This window comes from Bidens hawaiensis, unplaced genomic scaffold (assembly GCF_021521415.1).
Source record: "Bidens hawaiensis isolate Kalapana, Puna unplaced genomic scaffold, B.hawaiensis_p1.1 tig00025210_1, whole genome shotgun sequence".
NCBI lineage: Eukaryota > Viridiplantae > Streptophyta > Magnoliopsida > Asterales > Asteraceae > Bidens > Bidens hawaiensis.
In genome coordinates, this window is record NW_027494023.1 from 284,736 (window position 1) to 292,482 (window position 7,747).

Genomic DNA, 7,747 nt, shown 5'->3' on the forward strand with positions numbered 1-7,747 from the left:
AAGTTTTCCCAGAAGAACTTCCTGGATTACCGCCAACCCGACAAGTCGAATTTAGAATCGACTTATTACCTCAAGCCGGCCCTGTTGCTAAGGCCCCTTACAGACTTGCACCGTCCGAGATGCAAGAACTATCCAACCAGTTGCAGGAATTGTTGGATAAGGGGTTTATACGTCCCAGTTATTCCCCGTGGGGTGCACCTGTACTATTTGTGAAAAAGAAGGACGGAAGCCTTCGAATGTGCATTGACTACAGGGAATTGAACAAATTAACCATCAAAAATAGGTATCCTCTTCCCCGAATCGATGATTTGTTCGACCAACTACAAGGTGCGAACTATTTCTCAAAAATTGATCTTAGATCGGGATACCACCAAGTTAGAATTCAAGAGGAGGATATCCCGAAAACCGCGTTTCGGACTCGCTACGGCCACTACGAATTTTTAGTTATGCCTTTTGGGCTAACAAATGCGCCAGCGGTGTTCATGGATCTCATGAACCTAGTCTGTAAACCCTACCTCGACAAATTCGTCATTGTATTTATTGACGATATTTTGATATATTCAAAAAGTAAAGAAGAACATGAGCGACATTTGAGGTTAATTTTGGAGCTTTTGGATCAGGAGAAGTTGTATGCAAAATTCTCCAAGTGTAACTTCTGGTTACAAGAGGTGCAATTCCTCGGTCACGTTATAAACCACCAAGGAATACACGTTGATCCGAGTAAAGTTGAAGCAATTAAGGATTGGCAAGCGCCTAAATCTCCCAAGGAAATCCGCCAATTCTTAGGCTTAGCTGGATACTATCGTCGATTTATAGAGAACTTTTCCAGCATCGCCCAACCTTTAACCCTCCTGACTCAAAAGGATCGGAAATATGAATGGGGTGAAGAGCAGGAAACGGCGTTTCAAACGCTAAAGCAAAGGTTGTGTCAAGCGCCAATCTTAAGTCTCCCCGACGGAGATGATGGATTTGTTGTATATTGTGACGCATCCCGTAAAGGGCTAGGATGCGTGTTAATGCAAAATAAAAAGGTCATAGCCTATGCGTCTCGACAACTAAAAGTTCATGAGAAAAATTACACTACTCATGACTTAGAACTGGGAGCAGTCATCTTTGCACTTAAAATCTGGAGACACTACCTCTACGGCACAAAGTGCACCATATTCACTGATCATAAAAGTTTGCAACACATATTCGATCAGAAAGAACTGAATATGAGGCAACGAAGATGGGTCGAGTTGCTGAGTGACTATGACTGTGACATTCGATATCACCCCGGCAAGGCTAACGTCGTAGCCGATGCCTTGAGTAGGAAGGATCGGGTTAAACCATTGCGAGTGCGGGCGTTGGGGATGATAGTCCAGTCAAACCTTTCGGATTTGATTCGAGTCGCTCAACGCGAGGCGTTGAAAGAGGACCAATTGGATAAAGAAGGACTTTACGGGAATGAGAAGAATTTCGAACAGCGTGTGGACGAAATTCTCTATTTCAAAAGTCGGATTTGGATTCCGACCCTCCATGACCTTCGTGAATTAATCATGGACGAAGCGCATAAATCGAAATATTCCATACATCCGGGATCGGATAAAATGTACCAGGATGTGAAAGAATTTTACTGGTGGCCAGGTATGAAAAAGGATATAGCCACATACGTCGGCAAGTGTACGACGTGTGCGAGGGTTAAGGCGGAGCACCAGAAACCTTCGGGAATGTTGCAACAACCGGAAATTCCGGAATGGAAGTGGGAGCAGATCACAATGGATTTTGTGACACACCTCCCCAAGACGCCCCGAGGTCATGATGCAATTTGGGTAATCGTGGATCGATTAACCAAATCAGCACATTTCATTCCAATTAGGAATAATTATAACACTGAGAGACTTGCGCAAATTTATATAAATGAAATAGTGTCTCGTCATGGCATCCCCATCTCGATCATCTCCGATAGGGATAGCCATTTCACCTCCAAACTTTGGCAAGCTGTCCAAGAAGCGTTGGGAACACGTATTGACCTAAGCACAGCTTACCACCCTCAGACCGATGGTCAGTCTGAGAGGACCATTCAAACTTTGGAGGATTTGCTTCGTGCCTGCGTACTGGACTTTAAGGGAAATTGGGATCAACATCTCCCACTCATTGAATTTTCCTATAATAACAGTTACCATAGCAGTATAAAGGCAGCACCTTATGAAGCATTGTATGGGCGGAAGTGCCGATCACCACTTTGCTGGTCTGAAGTGGGAGACCCGCAGGTCATTAGATCGGATCTGGTCCAGGAGACGACCAGCAAGATTCTTGAAATTAAGAACAACCTAAAAGCCGCGCGGGACCGGCAGAAGAGTTATGCCGATACCCGTCGAAAACCGTTGTCATTTGAGAAGGGTGAAAAAGTATATCTGAAAGTATCACCCTGGAAAGGAGTGGTCAGATTTGGAAAGGCGGGGAAGTTGGCCCCTAGATATATTGGACCATTCATTATTACTGCGAAAATCGGTCCGGTAGCTTACCGACTAGAACTGCCTGAGGAACTAAGTGCAGTTCATAACGTGTTTCATGTGTCAAATTTGAAAAGATGTCAGGCGGATGAGACATCGGTGTTACCCTTAGAGGGTGTTCAAATAAGTGATAGGCTCAACTTCGTAGAGGAGCCCATTGAAATAGTGGACGGTAAGATCAAGCAACTTAGACACAATAAGATCTCGTTGGTCAAGGTTAGATGGAATTCGCAACGAGGCCCAGAATTTACTTGGGAACGAAAGGACGAATTTCGGAAGAAATACCCCCACCTGTTTTCTCAAAAGGAAGTAGTTGTCGCGTAAAATTTCGAGGACGAAATTTTTATAACGGGGGGAGAATGTAACGATTCCGGCAAATCCAGGTATACCCTAGCCGGAATATGCTATTTACGTGTCATTTAATATTGATTATATGAGTTATAGTACGTTTATACGAGTATATATGATTCATAGTACGAATCATACTCGATTATATAGTGAATCGTATTGGAATTACAATTAACCAAAGAACGATTATTGAAACCCGAACGAATCGGGAATTACATTATAGACGATGTATATAATGTTTAGTGATATTTACGAAGTATTAATGCTTCGGGATAGGTGAAATATAGCACAGAAAAATGATTTCGATTTAATGGTACGTCGGTACGCTAAACGAAACCTTTAACACCAAACCAAGCAAGAGACGATCAATCAAGCCGAAAAAGATGCGTAATTATTAATAATATGATGTTTTAATGTCATGGGTTAAGTTTTTAAAGTTTTTAAATCAGTTTTATCTAAATTTCATTTTAACCCGAAAAACGACCATTTTAGGCTCGTTTTAAGCCGAATTACGAGTTTAAACGAGAAACGAACTGAACCAGACTATCCACAACATTATCCGGATTGTGTAATCCAAATTTGTGGCTAATATTGAACTTGTGGGGCCCCCCCCCACCACCCATAGGGCCGGCCATATACACACATTATACACATTCATTTTTTTTTTTCTAACATAAAACAATCAAAACTCTCTCAACTCTCCAAACCCTTCAAAGTTCATCCAAAGAACCCAAGTTCTAACCAAGATTTGAAGGTATAACATATGTTTTTAAGCTTGAATTTTGTTTTCTAACTTCATGATCTTGAGAAAAGGAGGTTTCAAATGTAAAAATGGGTGAAAACCCGAGTTGAAACCGATTCTCGCATGATCAAGTGATGTATACAAGTTATACAAAGAATCTTGATCCAAGTGATGAGTTAAAAGAGTTTATAACGAATTTTTACGGTTAAAATCTTGTTAAAATGAGTTTCCAAGTGAAAGATGGGTGGAAACCCGAGATGAAACCGACTCTTGCATGATCAAGAGATGTATACATGTTATACAAAGGATCTTGGTCCAAGAAATGAGTAAAAGAGTCGAGAACGGATTTTTACGGTTAAAACCTTTGTTTTTACTTAAAAACCGACACTATGAAAGAAATGGTTTGATTGTTGGTATAGTTTGCTTGGTATAGTGTTATTGTGCTTGTAAGTGTTGTATCTAGCGGCTAGCAAAGGCTAGAAACCAAGATCTTTGCGATCTAAAGCTAGAAAACACAAGATAGTTCGGTTTTCGTGTGTATATGAGATTTGGACAGATTTTCGTGTGCTTAGAGTCGGGTCACGAAATTTCACAGAGATGATCTACACATGAAAATATGAGATCTGTGAATTTTTGGTAATTTTTGGATAAAAGATGAATATTTGGTGAATTTAATGCTCGGTTTTGGCCAAAAATAGTGAAAAATAGCTAAACTTGATGAAAAATTCTGGAAAATTTAAGATAAGCTTTTTATAACATATAAAAGTCACCCACAAAATTTGAGCTCAGTTGGAAAAGTCTAAGTAGGCTTTTCGGTGAAACGAGTTCTAGGGCTTTCTAGCTCGGTTTTGGGTGAAAATGGCTTGAAAAATGAGTTTTAAATTCTGGAAAAATTCCAGGAAGTTATAAGGATGGGAAGGATCATCCCAGAAAAATTTGGGATTTTTCTAAAGTGTTTTGGTATTTTTGACATATTTAGTGTTTTAATAAGATTTAAAAATAGATAAATAAATGTAAATATAAGAAAATAAATCTGGAAAAATTCCAGGAAGTTATGAGGATGACAGAGATCATCCCAGAAAAATTTGGGATTTTTCTAAAGTGTTTTGGTATTTTTGACATATTTAGTGTTTTAATAAGATTTAAAAATAGATAAATAAATGTAAATATAAGAAAATAAATCTGGAAAAATTCCAGGAAGTTATGAGGATGACAGAGATCATTCCAGAAAAATTTGGGATTTTTCTAAAGTGTTTTGGTATTTTTGACATATTTAGTGTTTTAATAAGATTTAAAAATAGATAAATAAATGTAAATATAAGAAAATAAATCTGGAAAAATTCCAGGAAGTTATGAGGATGACAGAGATCATCCCAGAAAAATTTGGGATTTTTATAAAGTGTTTTGGTATTTTTGACATATTTAGTGTTTTAATAAGATTTAAAAATAGATAAATAAATGTAAATATAAGAAAATAAATCTGGAAAAATTTTGTAAAATTTTCTTTCTGTCAAAATAAGTTTTGTGCAAAATTTCAAGACCCGAGACTAAACGGGTAATTATTTGTGCTAAAAAGAACGTAAAAACAAATATTTAAAGCTTAAAACGTGTAAACCGGCAAAGTTCGCATAAGCGAGCTGACTGGTACACGAAAACTTTAAAAATGGACTATTTTCATAAATCTAAGTAAATTAAGTAAAAATAAATCATCCGAAAATAATTCGGATGATTTGGGTAATTTTACCCGATTTTACCGTTTCCGGCACCGAAATACCGGAAACGGGCCCCGCGGCCAAACGGGGTGTCAAACCGAGCTATAATTTCATCACTTTAACTAAATTGACTGTCAAACTCTAAGCAATGTTACCATCTGAGTCCTTAGAAGTGTCGCGGGGTTAACGTTGTCCCCGGATCGAGTACAGTACTGGGTTAACAATGTCCCCAGATGTACCGATTAATACGGATTTAGTTTATGGGAATTATATAGTAACGACTAGATATTATATTACAGATCCAGGCACGTAGCTGTTCATTGTATTACCCACCGACTCACAAAAAGGTGAGTTTTCACGAGCCCCTTTTAATGAACTGTTTTAAATATTTTCCCGGGGCGGAAAGCATGATTGTGTTAAATTATCTAAGTACATACCGATCGTATGGAAACACTTGTATATTTTTATATATATATGGTATGATACATAGAATAGATAATTTGTTTATCGGGTGGAATTGTTCTGGGGTAACTTAGTTCCCAGAGGGTTATTGGATATATTTCTGGGTTAACAGTGTTCCCAGAGGGTATTGGATATGGTTCTGGGTTAACAGTGTCCCCAGAGGTTATTGGATATGGTTCTGGGTTAACAGTGTCCCCAGAGGGTATTTGATATGCGCTGGGTTAACAGTGTCCCCAGGGGTTATTTGATATGTACTGGGTTAACAGTGTCCCCAGGGGTTATTGGATATGTTCTGGGTTAACAGTGTCCCCAGGGGTCATTTAATGTGATTTTGGGTTAATGGAGTTTTCATTAACGGGCTTAGCATAATTTCATCATTAACATATGATTTTTATACTGATCTATGGTTTATTTAAATTAGTGAAACTCACCAACTATTCGTAGTTGACCCGTTTTCTTTACATGCTTTCTAGGTATGCCCAGGTTGGAATGATTGATATGTGCTTAACTATCTGTGCTACCTGTTGGAAGCTTGCTGCTCTGTATTTTGTAATGAATATATATTAATGTCTTATTGGTAATATATGTGTGTAACACCTAGACAGTAACGCAACTCGCAACAATGTAATATGTTATAAATCAATGTATTGGTATTTTCTTTATAAGCAATGCTGTTGATATCAGATGTGTCTGTTGCATCCCGTGTACGTTTCCGCTGCGGTTACGGGGTGTTACAAGGTAAGGGATAGCATCTTACCTTTGGTTCTCAGAACCGTTTTGCGAAGGCCCAACTCATAGTTCTCTAGTCCCCTACGGCTACTAACCGAACATGCCTTACTCTCATGCCCTAAGGAGAGGGAGTAAAACAAGTGTTGGGAATTCTTAAAGAATTTCCCAAAAATAGAAAGACAATCTACTAAAGTTTTAAAAGATTTTTAAAGATTTTGAAAATATTTTTGAAAGTAAGGCAAAGCCTCAGATTTGGTGTGTGCAATATTTACTAAAAATAAGAGGATACATTAAATACTAACTAAAAATAAAAGATTTAATAATATCTAATTACTTATAATAAAAGAAGCAACTAACTAGCTACCTTAAACGAAATGATATGTTAAATAATTACCTAAAATAACAGATATGATAAATAATTACCTAAATAAGCTACAAACAATTAAGGAGCACATAAGCGGTTCAGATAGGCACGTATAAGGTTCCTAACATATGACTAGGACATTTTCTAACCACCTATCTTAAACCTTCGGCCCTGCTACCAATCTTTCACACCCCAACCTAAGGCGGAAATGCCGGGGCGTGAGCATGATTGTTCATAGCTCGAAGTAACTATCATACAATAAATATGGCAATATCTAATAATTTATTTTATTCCATGTAAAAACAAATATCCAAATATAGCAAATAATTCCAAAACAATAATCCATGAAAATAAAGGAAATAATTCAAATAACTTAAATTAGTTTGTTCTTGAATAAGCCTATGGTCTCAACTAGCAATCTATGACTTTAATTCTTCAATTCAAATGATAACCTGCATATACGTAGAAAATACAATAGGTTTGTCAATGTTGAGTGAACCATTGCCAAGCGAACCGGGAGCCGGTTAAGGGTATGTGACGGCTGGAATTGCTTAGATGCAGTAAGCATTAGGATTTGGAGTTATGAGATGTTTATATAGGGGTTACACAAACTTGTTAGACAAGAAACGGTTCAGTTTGGTAACCGAATCACATAATTAAGAACGAAATCGGGTCATATATTCATCGATATATTGATATAATTACAGAGTATAAACCTAGACATCATTCCCTAGCAGATACGATAACTTGTTGCTCAATTTTCGTGATTTAGGGTTGATTTAGGAAAGATTTAATTAAACGAGGATCTAATACGAAAACTGCTGATCTGGTTGTATCTTCGAGTATTGCTAAGATGCAGGGCTTGCATCTTTGAGTATCACTAAGATGCAACTTC